A 15,530-nucleotide genomic window follows, 5' to 3' on the forward strand; every position below is an offset into this window, starting at 1 on the left:
CCCTAGACCCTTCTTCAGAAAAGGGTCTAGGCCCAAAACATCGGCCTTCCTGCTCCTCTGATGCTGCTTGGCCTGCTGTGTGCATTCAGCTCTACACCTTTTATCTCAGATTCTCCAGCATTTGCACTTCCTACTATCTCTGAGATAACTTGTAGGGATTGGTTGTAGAACTCTAGGAGAGATAAAGGGGAGATTTGTAGAGCTAAAGGAGTATTGTAGAAATGGAGCTTGTTTCTAGAAGTGCAGGAGGGTAATCATACTGGGAGAAAGCTGCAGAGCTTAAGGAAGTTTATAGACCTGGGGGATAGCTACAGAACCTGAGGAAAGTTGCAGGATGAGGAGAGATTTGTAGAGCTGGACGTGAGTTATGGGAGGGACTGGAGTACCAGTGACAGATAGAGTTGGAAGCAATAAAGATTTTCATCCATGATGCAGACCATTTAATGTATATTGACAATTAACACAAATACCTCTTTTACGGCTGAGCAAAATTTCCATGTAGCACTTCCTCTCTGACCTAGGTAAAGTGTAAATAAGATGGAGATCATTATTATTCACGTTGCAATTAAGTCTTTGATTTTACTGTATAACCTCAATGCATGCTAACTTCATGTATCAATGTGAGGAGTGGATTTATCGCTGGTTGGTAATTGAGTTCAGTTGTCAATTACTAGATTAACTGACTCCCAACAGGAGAGGATGGAAATTCATGATAGGCTTGTATTTATATCGAAGCTTTGACTCATAGGACTTTGGCTTTCCATTAATACCAAGTGATGTGATGAATGTCACTCAGAAGAGCACACAGTCACACTTTAACCAGTTCTCGTTATATTTACTGTTATTCCTTTCTTCCTAACAAGAATCACCTTGTGTAGCAAATGTTGACTTGTTGATCTTCTTCACAGCATCCTCATCACCAATACATCTACTTACTTATCATATGATCGATGACCTCCTTTCATCTCTTTTCCTCATCACAGTTTTCGTTTACTCTTACGATCTTATCAATACTTCTGCATCCAATCATCTCTCTCTCTCTGGTTCCTTTGAAGCTGTTGATAAACTTATCTATACACACTTCCTCCTCGCCGTGTTGAAATCAAAATTCATCACACCAATTAATCTCTCATTAGATTTCAAAAGACCACACCTCCCTCAGTCATTCCTGGTTGTAAAATACAATTTGGATGGGATATTTAATGCACCCTTTCAGCATTGGAATTGCAATGTTAGGTGGGTTAAATTGTTGAAAATGGGAAATCTGATTTTCTCAATCTGTCCAAAATACATCCACTTCTTGTTTACCTGCTGTGGACCAAGCAATCCACTCTGGAGAAGCAGGTCAAGAGTGAGATGATTTAAATAAAACTCCACCCCTCAGATTTTGTAAGTAATAGCTCAGCATGAGTTTCCAGGGTGTGGGAAATGCATTATTAAGATTTGGAGGAGATGCAATGGCACTTCATGAAGATGGACGTATTCCTACCGGTCATAGAATCATAGAGTATGGAACAGGCCGTTCGGCCAATCAAGTCTGTTCCATCAAAAATATACAACTATCTACATTAGTCCCACTTTCCCACACAAAGGCCATTGCCTTGAATGTTATGCCACTTAAAGTGTTTATCCAGGCAGCGCATTCCAGGCCCTAAGATAAGTGCAACAGCTACTTTCTATTCTGTCTACCCTGTCCATGCACCTCATAATCTTATACACTTTTATGAAGTCCCTCCTTGACCTTCTTTGCTCCAAAGAAAACAGCCTGAGCCAGCCTTTCTGCTTAGTTGAAATGTTCCATCTCAGGCAGCATCCTGGTGAATCTCCTTTGCACCCACTCCAGTGCAATCACATCACTCCTATGGCGTGGTAGCCAGAAATACACACAGTAATCCAGCTGTAGCCTAAATAAAATACATTGCAGCTCGAGTCACAACCTTCCTGCTCATAAAAGCTATAAGGATAAATGTTCAATATGCGTTCTTAACTACCCTGTTAACCTGTCGTGCCACCTCATGGACATGGTGACAAGCACCCCAAGATCCTTCTGTTTCTCTGAGCTTCCTGGTACCATGCCATTCAGTGAGGATTCTTTTGTCTTGTTCCTTCTTCGAAAGTGCATTACCTCACATTCTTCATAGGTCTATCCTCAGTAAGCTCAATGTCATCCAAATCTCTGTCTAACAAATATCAAGTCCCAATCACCCAGCACCATGATATTGTTGACACATGTTAGCTTCAAGTTAAGTAATGCCTTGACCTTAAAATTATCACTCTTTGTGGTCTTATCTCTCACTGCCTTCATAATGTCCTTGAGACTGGTAATCTTTCAGAATATTTGTGCTCATATGAGTCTGGTATCTTGAGCATCTCCAGTTTTAATCACTCCATAATTGATGGCCAATCCTTCAACTACAAAGGCCATGCACCATGGAATTTTACTAGTATGCTCCTCTACCTTCCTTACCTTCTTTTCATCATTTTATATGATCAGTTTTGTACACAATTTCTGGAGGTAGGGATCATTAGCTCTTTGAGTGGGTCAGCGTGGTTGGAGACACAAGGTTAATTATGAAATTTCGAGGTACATACCAATTGGATTTAGCATGAGCATGGAATAGATTTTAGTCTAAACATTGCATGAAAACTCACAGTCTCATAGTGCCTCAAGCTCCCACCTGCCTCTTGAATAGCCATAAATGATGCCAAGAATAGGACTTGTCTCCTGATCAATACTCATCCCCAAAGCAACACTGAAAACGAGTATTCTGTTCATTTATTTAATTCTTATCTGGAGCGATTTGTGCTGTGTAAATTGGTTCCATATTTCCTACATCACAACAGTAACAATATTTTGAAAATACTTCACTGGTTATAATCCTATTTGAATATTCCTAAAATTATGAAGCAGGTTGTTTCAGTGCCAATCTTCCATTTACATTTTCTTTTCTTGAAATTGAGAAGAAAAATTTTTCTGAAATTATACTTGGCATAACCATTCCATTCTCTGTAGGATATTGTTTTTCTGATATATATAGAAAAGAATTAAGTGATTTTAGTAGCAAATCGAGAACTGCAGTGAAGAGTTAAATCATCTATCATGTGTTATCTATGGGAACAGTGGTTAGTTACCAGGGATACTGCCAGGAATAACTTAGCTATCTGTCTACAACTTCACTCAGATTAGCACCAAACCTCTTTAATGTGTCTAAACTGAGGAAAGCCCTTATTTTCTGTTTATAGTACACCCCATTGTTTTGAAGAACTGATCTATGGAAGTTTATTTCAGTGTAGAATTTTGAAACATTTACAGGAAAATAGTTTTGGCATCGGCTGCCTGCTAAAATATCTTGGTGAGGCATAACAGTCAATAGCCTTTAAGCAAAATTTTATGCAGCCTTTTCATAATTATCTGAGTAACAAATTATGTCACAGCTTGTGGTAGACCTTTCAGCTTTCTGTCCCATTAGGAAGAATTGTTTCCATCAGTTAGCAAACTAAGTGGCACTCTCCAAATGTGTGCGTGGGTTTGTATAGGTACATAGCTCAGGCTGATAACAGTAGAGTTACAGAGTAATGGATCCTGGCAGTACTGTCATAAACCTGTCATCTATCCTGATGGGGATCTGGAGCATTAGGAACAACACCACCTAGTTCAGAGAGATAAACTTCTTTGCATTGCTAGATAAATTGTAAAAAAAGGCTGAATGTTCACTAATATTGTTGGTGTAAGGAAAGTTTGCCCTGTTTGTTGCTCTGAAGAGAACAGTTCACCCAAGATTGTTTGATATAGTGGTTCATTATGAAGCACAACTGAACAGAAAAGGAAATTTTAATACACTGATGAAAATATAGCAAGAACACAATTAAAATGGCTTGAAATTAGACACCGCATTCTGAATGAATTCCCAGCGGCTGCCATTTTCAACATACTCTATTTTTTAGGTGACATAGGTGTCTGTTTAAAGTAGGCATGCGCCTCAGGGACTTGGGGAGTCATAACCACCCTGAAAATAATTTTAACAGTCTGCCGACAGAGAAAAAAAGGAGAACTTTCTTAGGCAAAGCAAAAATTCCCCTTTGTGCAACTGAGTTCTTCACCCAGGCTCACAAGGAAAAATTGGGCTGCAGCTCATATAGGTTAACCCACTTATACTTCCCTTTAAAGAAACAGTTTTGAATCCCCTCCATGACTTACCTTGAAGCCATAGAGTAGCCACAGCGACTCATGGACCAATTCCGGAGAAACAGCAAGTAAACAGGATGTTATTCAGAGTGGAATTTAAAATACATTGAAGCTTCCCATGGGCACTCCTGGGTTGGGAGGACTTTAGAACATAACCTCACTAACCTGGCTCCTCAGCTCAATAGTTCAAATCCACCCTAGAATAATTAAATATTGAGTAGAATGCTTAAAGGCACAGCTGGAATATTTTCATCATTATGAAACTTATAAATTTGAGCTCACTCAAAACTGGTTGTATCCTAATTTGGCCCAAATTTCATTCACCCATCAGCTTGTGCTAGCTGACCTACGTCAACTCCCGGTCTAGCAACATGACAATTAAAATCTTCTTGTTTTCAAGTCCCACCCATAGCCTCATCCCTCCCACTTTCCCTAAACTCCTCAGGCTCTCACAGTCTTTTGAAATCTCTGTGCTCTTCCAATTCTGTTTGGTTATGTATCCCCAATTGTCATTGACATCAAAAACAATTGAAATTGTTAGAAAAATTCAGCAGGTCTGGCACCATCTGTGGAGAGAAATCAGGGTTAATGTTTCAGGTCCAGTGACCCTTCAATTTTCATCACTCCACAATTTGGTTACCTGAGTCCACTCTCCAGAATACACTCCAAGATGCTCTCTCTTGTTCCTTTCGCAAGATGGTCTGTACATCTTTGCAGAAACATTTAGTTTGATGTCTGAGTATCTCCTACAGTGATGCAATCTCAAATTTTGCTCAAGGAGACAAGTCTGTGAAGCACCTTGGGACATTTAATTTTCTTAAAGGTGTTGCCAATAATTTAGCAGCAAGCGAGTTATCAGGAGGCTCTCAGTGAAGTTGAACTGAAAACCAATGCAAGCAACAATAAATAAGGTCCTTTAGCTTCTGTCAGTGTGAGGATGGAAATAAATTACTTAGGATAAGAATATTCTGCTACTGACAAAGGCCTTTTCACAAAGTTGGCGTTTTCTTGTCTTGCTTGGCTTAAAGATCACTGTCCCAGATGAGAGTACCTCCTATATTTTTCAAACATTTAATCACACAGTGAGACTATCTCAGGGACCTGTGATTTATTGAAAATAAACAGATGCATTGAGACCATTAACCTCTGTGCACATCAGCTCCATAGAATTTTCAGTGAGCCAATGATCCTGACATTATTCTATTTATAGATTGCTTGCAATGAATGCTAAATTGATTTTTATTCATAATTCATAGACATTTTCCACAAATTCCAGCTCAACTTGCCATCACAAGTTTAGTGAGAGATACAAATCCGATGACAACATCAGAGTTGTCCAAAGTTAACACGAAATTTCAAAACGTTTAAACTCCCTTGTTTTCATATGAAACATTTGAACACAAGAACACAGAATAAGTATTTATCCAACTCTTGTCCCAGCGGATGTTTTTGAGTCTGTGACATGGAGATATAAACGATATGAGTTAAAAAGGCAGTTTGAACTGAGGCCATGCTGTGTTACAAGACAGAAAGGGACTCTTGCACCTTTAAAGAATATTGTTCGTCATTGAAGAAGTTCACAGCTATTCATTTCAAACACTGTTTTAAAACTCACAATAAATGTTTAAAATGATGGGTGTCATTATCCCAATGTCAGACTAAATCAAACCAGAAGAAAATTATCATATAGGAAAATAGATAATAAGCATTACACACATTCACAAACTCCTCAAATTTTGCTGATGAACTCTGTCAGAATCCAATGTGTAGTTGCCATAGTAGCTTCAGTCAGCACTTTTGGTGAAATAATATCAGCCTGTAAAAGTAGTTGACCATCCATTAGCCTTGGCATTGTAGTCTAAGATAACTTCTATGCAAGTGTTTATTCTACTTCAGCAACAAGGTGACCATGAATCTTCATTTTATAACTCTACTGTAAAAAAAGGATATATTAATATACAAGACATGAATAATTTACAACTGGACATTGCAATAACCCATGCAGTTGAAATCAGGTCAACAATAAATGGTCACTGACAGTTTCCATGGATTTTGTAAAAAAAGGGATGAAGTTTGCAAGAATTTTTTATTCACCTTATCAACGCTGATTATCGGTCATGTACAACAATGTTTGCAGGATGGTCTATTTGTGATTTATGAAACTATTTAAGTAGTTGAGAATGTCTAAATAAACAGCTGTGGAAAGCTGAAGCTAGCTGTACTGTGAGGCAGCTGCCAGTTGCTTGCTTTGTGTAACAGATGACGCAGAATCTCAGGCTACACCCAAGCTTTCTTACACTCGCTGTCTCACCCTATCTATCTCCCTATATTGTCCCTTGATACACAGCTACTTTTAGCAGCAGTCATTTTGCAGTAAGCAGCTGGATGAAGACGACAAGAAAAATCTTCACGGGCCTTTTTGTGAGAATGAGACAGTGAGACTCACTGGTGCCTAGCTGTGGGTAGCAGTGTCTCACTGTCTGGATGTGAAAAGGTTTCTTTGAAAAGGAGCTCCACAAACTAGCCCAAGCTTAATGGGAATTGCATGAAGGAGGTGTCTCCTAGCAAGTGAAATGTGAAGATGCCTATAAAGTCACAATCATTGTTTTGTTGATGGAAACCCTGAAACCCTGCCGTATGAGAATACTGAAGGTAAGCGTGTGCCTGGTCTGCAACTGATGGGGACAATCTGTGCTGTTGTTAGCTCAATTTAGTGTACAGCAAAACTGACAGTTTACTGTTGTCATTCTATACCAGAGTTGACCACAAGTTTCAGTAAACAGGGTGGCCCTCATAATATTGTACATTGAGATGCAACAACCAGTTCAACTATAAATTGATACAGCTCTCTCATCTCACAATAACTGCTTTCCATATTTTGTGTAGAAAGACTCCAGGATGATATTAGGTGATTTTAGTCGAGCTTTATTTTCAGATGGTTTGTTGTGTTCTTTCAACATTGCTCAGGCCAGTTTGCACTGACATTTGAACACTACCCATACTATATTAGCATTAAAAGCACACCATCTACATAATCACCAAGAAATGTTTTTGTTATTTTCTCTCTGAGAAGTATTTTTAGTCCTTTGCATAGCCTGTTAGTATTTCAAAATTCAAATTGAAAGCATAAAACATAATCCCATTGGTAGTTTTATTGAGAGATAATGGGAACTGCAGATGCTGGAGAATTCCAAGATAATAAAATGTGAGGCTGGATGAACACAGCAGGCCAAGCAGCATCTCAGGAGCACAAAAGCTGACGTTTCGGGCCTAGACCCTTCACCAGAGAGGGGGCTGGGGAGAGGGAACTGGAATAAATAGGGAGAGAGGGGGAGGCGGACCGAAGATGGACAGTAAAGAAGATAGGTGGAGAGAGTATAGGTGGGGAGGTAGGGAGGGGATAGATCAGTCCAGGGAAGACGGACAGGTCAAGGAGGTGGGATGAGGTTAGTAGGTAGCTGGGGGTGCGGCTTGGGGTGGGAGGAAGGGATGGGTGAGAGGAAGAACCGGTTAGGGAGGCAGAGACAGGTTGGACTGGTTTTGGGATGCAGTGGGTGGGGGAGAAGAGCTGGGCTGGTTGTGTGGTGCAGTGGGGGGAGGGGACGAACTGGGCTGGTTTAGGGATTCAGTTGGGGAAGGGGAGATTTTGAAACTGGTGAAGTCCACATTGATACCATATGGCTGCAGGGTTCCCAGGCGGAATATGAGTTGCTGTTCCTGCAACCTTCGGGTGGCATCATTGTGGCAGTGCAGAAGGCCCATGATGGACATGTCATCTAAAGAATGGGAGGGGGAGTGGAAATGGTTTGCGACTGGGAGGTGCAGTTGTTTGTTGCGAACTGAGCAGAGGTGTTCTGCAAAGCGGTCCCCAAGCCTCCGCTTGGTTTCCCCAATGTAGAGGAAGCCGCACCGGGTACAGTGGATGCAGTATAGCACATTGGCAGATGTGCAGGTGAACCTCTGCTTAATGTGGAATGTCATCTTGGGGCCTGGGATAGGGGTGAGGGAGGAGGTGTGGGGACAAGTGTAGCATTTCCTGCGGTTGCAGGGGAAGGTGCCGGGTGTGGTGGGGTTGGAGGGCAGTGTGGAGCGAACAAGGGAGTCACGGAGAGAGTGGTCTCTCCGGAAAGCAGACAGGGGAGGGGATGGAAAAATGTCTTGGGTGGTGGGGTCGGATTGTAAATGGCGGAAGTGTCGGAGGATGATGCGTTGTATCCGGAGGTTGGTAGGGTGGTGTGTGAGAACGAGGGGGATCCTCTTGGGGCGGTTGTGGCGGGGGCGGGGTGTGAGGGATGTGTTGCGGGAAATACGGGAGACGCGGTCAAGGGCGTTCTCGATCACTGTGGGGGGAAAGTTGCGGTCCTTAAAGAACTTGGACATCTGGGATGTGCGGGAGTGGAATGTCTTATCGTGGGAGCAGATGCGGCGGAGGCGGAGGAATTGGGAATAGGGGATGGAATTTTTGCAGGAGGGTGGGTGGGAGGATGTGTATTCTAGGTAGCTGTGGGAGTCGGTGGGCTTGAAATGGACATCAGTTACAAGCTGGTTGCCTGAGATGGAGACTGAGAGGTCCAGGAAGGTGAGGGATGTGCTGGAGATGGCCCAGGTGAGCTGAAGGTTGGGGTGGAAGGTGTTGGTGAAGTGGATGAACTGTTCGAGCTCCTCTGGGGAGCAACAGGCGGCGCCGATACAGTCATCAATGTACCGGAGGAAGAGGTGGGGTTTGGGGCCTGTGTAGGTGCGGAAGAGGGACTGTTCCACGTAACCTACAAAGAGGCAGGCATAGCTGGGGCTCATGCGGGTGCCCATGGCCACCCCCTTAGTCTGTAGGAAGTGGGAGGAGTCAAAAGAGAAGTTGTTGAGTGTGAGGATGAGTTCGGCTAGGTGGATGAGAGTGTCGGTGGAGGGGGACTGGTCAGGCCTGCGGGACAGGAAGAAGCGGAGGGCCTTGGGGCCATTTCCATGTGGAATGCAGGTGTACAGGTACTGGACGCCCATGGTGAATATGAGGTGTTGGGGGCCAGGGAATTGGAAGTCCTGGAGGAGGTGGAGGGTGTGGGTGGTGTCACGGACGTAGGTGGGGAGTTCCTGGACCAAAGGGGAGAAAATGGAGTCCAGATAGGTGGAGATGAGTTCGGTGGGGCAGGAGCAGGCTGAGATGATGGGTCGACCAGGGCAGGCAGGTTTGTGGATTTTGGGAAGGAGATAGAAACGGGCCGTGCGGGGTTGGGGAACAATGAGGTTGGAGGCTGTGGGTGGGAGGTCCCCTGAGGTGATGAGGTCGTTAATGGTGTTGGATTTTTATTGATAAGTTTTATCATGTGTTTCAAATCTCAGAGTTGACCCTTCTGTCTGACTCAAAGACATGACATTGATTATAAATCTGATCATTCTTCTGTTTAAATAATGAGTACATCTAAAGAGGGGTGAGGGTAGTGAGGATGATGGTTATAATGTTCTGGATTATACACGCTTTCAACAGCAAGTCAAAGAGACAACCTAACCCTACAACTTATTTGGAAATAATAAAATGTGAGGATGGATGAACACAGCAGGCCCAGCAGCATCTCAGGAGCAGAAAAGCTGACGTTTCGGGCCTAGACCCTTCATCAGAGATCCCCCCCACACCTCCTCCCTCACCCCTATCCCAGGCCCCAAGATGACATTCCACATTAAGCAGAGGTTCACCTGCACATCTGCCAATGTGGTATACTGCATCCACTGTACCCGGTGTGGCTTCCTCTACATTGGGGAAACCAAGCGGAGGCTTGGAGACCGCTTTGCAGAACACCTCCGCTCAGTTCGCAACAAACAACTGCATCTCCCAGCCGCAAACCATTTCCACTCCCCCTCCCATTCTTTAGATGACATGTCCATCATGGGCCTCCTGCAGTGCCACAATGATGCCACCCGTAGATCGCAGGAACAGCAACTCATATTCCGCCTGGGAACCCTGCAGCCGAATGGTATCAATGTGGACTTCACCAGTTTCAAAATCGCCCCTTCCCCTACTGCATCCCTAAACCAGCCCAGTTCGTCCCCTCCCCCCACTGCACCACACAACCAGCCCAGCTCTTCCCCTCCACCCACTGCATCCCAAAACCAGTCCAACCTGTCTCTGCTTCCCTAACCGGTTCTTCCTCTCACCCATCCCTTCCTCCCACCCCAAGCCGCACCCCCATCTACCTACTAACCTCATCCCACCTCCTTGACCTGTCATTCTTCCCTGGACTGACCTATCCCCTCCCTACCTCCCCACCTATACTCTCCTCTCCACCTATCTTCTTTTCTCTCCATCTTCGGTCCGCCTCCCCCTCTCTCCCTATTTATTCCAGAACCCTCACCCCATCCCCCTCTCTGATGAAGGGTCTAGGCCCGAAACATCAGCTTTTGTGCTCCTGAGATGCTGCTGGGCCTGCTGTGTTCATCCAGCCTCACATTTTATTATCTTGGATTCTCCAGCATCTGCAGTTCCCATTATCTCTCACATTTTATTATCTTGGATTCTCCAGCATCTGCAGTTCCCATTATCACTTATTTGGAAAGATTATTTTTAGTTGGGCCCTTGTTGTGATGCCAGCAGCAGCCTGTCTTAAGGAAGGGGGAGCTGCTTTGCTAATAGTACAATGCTACTTCAATACAGCACTGAGGAAGCAGCTTAATGTGTGTGTTGAAGACTCTGAAATGGAATGTGTACACAAGCTTACATACTTAGAGGTTTGAACCATACCTCCATTGATCCTCAAGTTTCATTCCTTGCCCAGACATGATTGTGGAACAGCGGCAGTGTGGGCTAGAAGTATAGGTTAAAGTCCCACCTGCCCCAGAAGGTTTCTTTTTTATTCATTCACAGTATGAGGGTGACAGTGGCTAGTTCAGCATTTATTGCCCACCTCAGAGGGCAATTAAGAATCAAGCACATTGCTGTGGATCTGGACTCACATGTAGTCTAGACCAGGTAAGGATGGCAGTTCCCTTCCCTAAAGAACATTAGTGAATCAGATGGGTTTTTCCAACAATGGACTGATGACCATCATTAGACTCTTAATTCCAGATTTTGTTGAACTCAAATCACATCATCTTCATTGGCAGGATTCAAACCCAGGTCCCCAGAACAGTCCAACAATACCACGACTAGGCGATTGCCTTCCCGGAGGTGTGTAGTAACTGATATGATCAGATTAATTCAAAATGTTTACAAAAAACCCCCATATTGCTTCAGATAGCCAAATGCATGCAAATAGAAGATAATTTGGAAAAAATAAATCCTACCAGGGAAATGAGAGTTTGTTTCACTCAACAAGATAAAACGAACTGGAACAGATATTTTTGAAAAAGTAGTGGATGAACAGTCAATAATAACCTTCAAGTGGGAATAGGGCATATACTTGAACAGGAGATATAGGTCTAAGGAGAAACAGCAAAGGGTGAGTGTTAGGCAAACTGGGTAGTGCTTTCATTAATTAAGTTCAGTAATTTCCATGACAGACTGACTGGTCTTCTTCTGTATGGGACATTCAATTTCTAGGAGTGCTCGAATATAGGTGCCCTAAAGGAAATACTGTTGCACTTTTTTTTATTTACACACAAACTGAAAGATCTAAGAAAGGGCAGGCATTGAGGCAAAGAGGAATTTGGAAGTGTAGCATAGCATTTCTTTGTGGGAAATAGCTAGAAGGCACCTGAGCCAAAAACCATTAACATTGTTGTAAGATTGCTTGGACGTAAAGCATGGTTAGATTTCTGTCCTCGTTGTTTGGCCATTAGGCAAACTTGCACTTAGGCATGTTAGATCCAGGCTCATTACTGAAAATGTCTATATAGTGGGGTTCAGGACTGGCTTGACTGAACAAACTTTCTGGGGAGCAGCATCTGAAGTGAGTATGCACCCCAAAAATTCCGTTGTTTCACCATGTAGCCTGCAAAACTACGTAACTTGGACACTTCTGTTCAAGACATTGTCTGATTACCTTTAGTATTAGGGGACGCATTATATAGAGATTCATTTTCAGTTATTGTTTCTCTCAAAACAGCAATGTCTCCATCACTGCAGCAGTAGACCTGACAGACTAAGATTAATGGACAGTGTTTAAACAGGAAAAAAACTAAGGCAGGTCATCAGTGATATTCCTTCGCCACAGTTGCCTCAGATTTGGTGAATATTTCCTGTATTTTATGGTTTATGTTAGAACTGAGGCAGTGATACTGTGTAGTAAAACAGATTGTCAAGTAGGGGTGGAGTTAGACGCAGTAAATACAACAACAACCTGCATTTATAAAACACCTTTAGTATATTAAATGGCCCCGATGCAATTCACAAAACAAATTATCAAACAAAACTTGACACCTAGTCACATTAGGAGATATTGAGAATTATCTTAATGGAATGGATGCTAAACTGCAATGATTATATTCTGATCATGTTTCAGTCTATAGAAGTGTTGAATTAAATTTGGCTCCAGTGCCAATTCTGCCAACAAAGCTGGGTTTTATGAGTGTATTCACTCCTTCTCCTATCACTAATTCAAAAGAAAGTAATCAGAATCCAGATTTATACATATGAGTGAGGATTCTGTCACATTTCCAACTAATTTGCTGTGGCAAAGTAGGGAAGCCTGAGAAATTCAGTCCCTTATGGTAATCAAGGATTCTATACAGTTAAACAGTTCATTTAAAGATAATATTATGCTCAACAATATTTCATTTGCTATGAAGATCTATGTACAGTTTATTTGATGCTAACAGTTCTCCCGCAGATTATTTGACAAAACCTCCATTGCCTTGTTCTTGTAAAGAAATAGCATAGGAGCCATCTGCAAGATATTTCTTCTTTCATGAATAGGCTGTTCCTATAAGTAAGATGACAGAGAGTGGCTAGATTTTATTACTGAACCTTTGTGGGGATAAAGTTGAGAGTAAAAAAATAGATTTGTGGATGAAAGACTGAAGGTATGCATTAACAATGGCACAGCAGAGCAGCTCTGCACAATCTCCTTGACAGTATGAGCCAGCACTTCTCTCTTTTATCTACTTATTGACTGCCCTTTTTGTCTAAATGTTACTTTCTCTGGAACCCATACCTATTGTCAGCCAATTATTAAATGAAGATTGCTTTGCATATCAGAATAGATCCTCTGATGCTCTATAAGGTATGTGATTAACAGAATTGATTTCCCATAGGGACATCAGTTCTTTCTATTCTAAGAAATATAGTGACTTATTTCCTCTAGTGGATGAATAAGAAAGCATGACCTTAAAATTAGATACAAAGAAAAGAAAAGGCTGGAAAAATCTCAGGCGGTTAGGAAGCATTTGTGTAGAGAGACACTGAGTTAATGTTGCAGGTTTGTGACATTTCATCCAAACCTTCAAATTACATTTAGGCTGTTCAGGGTTCTGTGAAGATATACGACTTTACACAAATGGTAGTGGAAATCTGGAATTATAAACACAAAGAAATGTTGAGGCTAAGCCAATTGGAAATTTCAAAACTTTAATTGATAGATTTTTGTTTGATAAGCTGTAGATTAGCTGTCATCTAATGGAATGGGACAACAAGCTTCAGGCAGTAGATAAACTATTCAAGTTTCTGTTTTTAATACCAAACATTAGTTTATTTTATTCTCATTCTTAGTCCAACAGCACTGACTGAATAGAGACCAGTTTGTTGCTTTCCTCTTAGTGTACCAGCCTCCAATGTTTCACTATATTCTCCAAGGCTGAGGACGCAAGTCTCAACCGCTGTTCATGTGGGTGCCAAAGTGAAGGACTAAAGAAGGTACCTCTGTGGTCAAGTTGGTAACCGTCTCACATCCAAATTGAAAGATTGTGGGTTCAGTTGTGGTCTGTAGATTTGAGCGCATAATTTAAGCTGACTCTCCTGTGCAGTATTGGAACTGTGTTACATTGTCAGAGGTACCATATGTCATTTGAGATGTTAAACGAATAGATCAAAGGATGCTATTTTGAAGAAGAATAAGGGAGTTTTCCCAGGTGGCCCAGCCATTATTTATCCCTCAGCCAGGATCATTAAAGGTCATCATCATATGGTCATTACCTCACCGATGTTTTTGTGCAAGTAGCATTTTGCACATTACAAAAGTGACTACTCTTTTGAAGAAAGTACTTGATTCTAGAGCATTTTGGAAAGTTCTGAAGTTGGGAAATGTACTTTTTAGATGCAAGTCATTTTCTTTATTCATCCCTGATTTTGTCAAGTGGGGATTTTCCTTCCTGCAATCCTTATCCTCTGTTGTTACTTTTGTTCTGGTATTTAATACTGCAAAATTGATTTAAAGGTTAAATCAAATTATATTGTGCAATGCCAACTGTCACAGTTCCAATGCCAACTCTGATCTTTGGTGATTCTTGGATATCTCTTGGCGTCGGTCTCACAAATTCATTGCCACCTTACGCGTATACATATATTTTAAAAAACCCATGCTTCATGGACAAATGTGTCTTCTGTACCTCTTGGCTGGTATGAATCTGGAGGTGAGATACTTTTCATTAAATGTCTTTTTCTTCTTATCTTGAGCTGATTCATATCCTCATGAATATATTTGGGCTCCCGTCACTTAAAGAAAACACACAATTGCCTGTCCTTCTTGTATCATTTTCAAATCTTTCATCATCTGGGATCTCAAGGTGACACAAGAAATTATTATACATTGTTGATTAGCAATTAATGAAGGTGAATAGTCCCACTGAATTCTATTAAGCGTCCTACTAAATTAAGATGTCTCATGATTGAAGTGGGAATGCTAGTGTGAGAGGTTAATTCAGTTCCTTATACAGATTACTTAATGAAGTGAGTTCCATTTCACTTTGCATGCAGGCAAACTATAATTTTAATAAATAATTTAAGGTAAATGACTGCTATTCATGATTAGGGAAAGCATTAAAATTGGTACCAGGTTAAAAGTGGCCTGTGTTGAACAAGTTGAGGGCAGCAATTTGGGAATTTACCATGGACGCAGTACTGGGCCATTTCTTCTGGGTTCTTTTGCTCCACAGCCCACACTTGATAAAGGTGCAGTAGAAACCACATATACACAGCTATGACATTTGCCTCTGAGTGATTAGACTATGAATTCAAGGCCCATTCCAGGAGCAGGAGGCAAATATTCCAGGCCGACACATCCATGCAAAACTGAGCGAGCATTACTGTACTGGGAGCAAGAGCCAGGACAGGGGCATACATCAAGGCCTGATAACTGACATCTGTTGTGCTCAGATGTGGGGCAAATCTGTTGTGCTCAGATCAGAGGTGGAAGCCCAGGTGAGGAGCAGTGCTGGGGCCTGTGATTTCTCCCCCTACCTTGATTGGAGGTGCCAACGCTTG

At 42.1% G+C, this 15,530-nt stretch overlaps 1 protein-coding gene across 7 annotated transcripts in view; it reads left to right on the forward strand.

Annotated features, from left to right (window-relative positions):
• The window catches only part of ripor2 (RHO family interacting cell polarization regulator 2), a 202,239-nt gene that overhangs the window by 107,422 nt on the left and 79,287 nt on the right, over positions 1 to 15,530 (forward strand). The window contains exon 1 of one of the 7 annotated variants that reach the window (XM_059653426.1): positions 6,547 to 6,838. The exons of the other annotated variants lie outside the window; for them this stretch is intronic. The gene's annotated coding sequence lies outside the window, so the exon portion shown is untranslated. Of the gene's footprint in view, positions 1 to 6,546; positions 6,839 to 15,530 lie in introns of those variants that run through there. 7 annotated transcript variants of the gene reach the window in all.

Source organism: Stegostoma tigrinum, chromosome 2 (assembly GCF_030684315.1).
Source record: "Stegostoma tigrinum isolate sSteTig4 chromosome 2, sSteTig4.hap1, whole genome shotgun sequence".
NCBI lineage: Eukaryota > Metazoa > Chordata > Chondrichthyes > Orectolobiformes > Stegostomatidae > Stegostoma > Stegostoma tigrinum.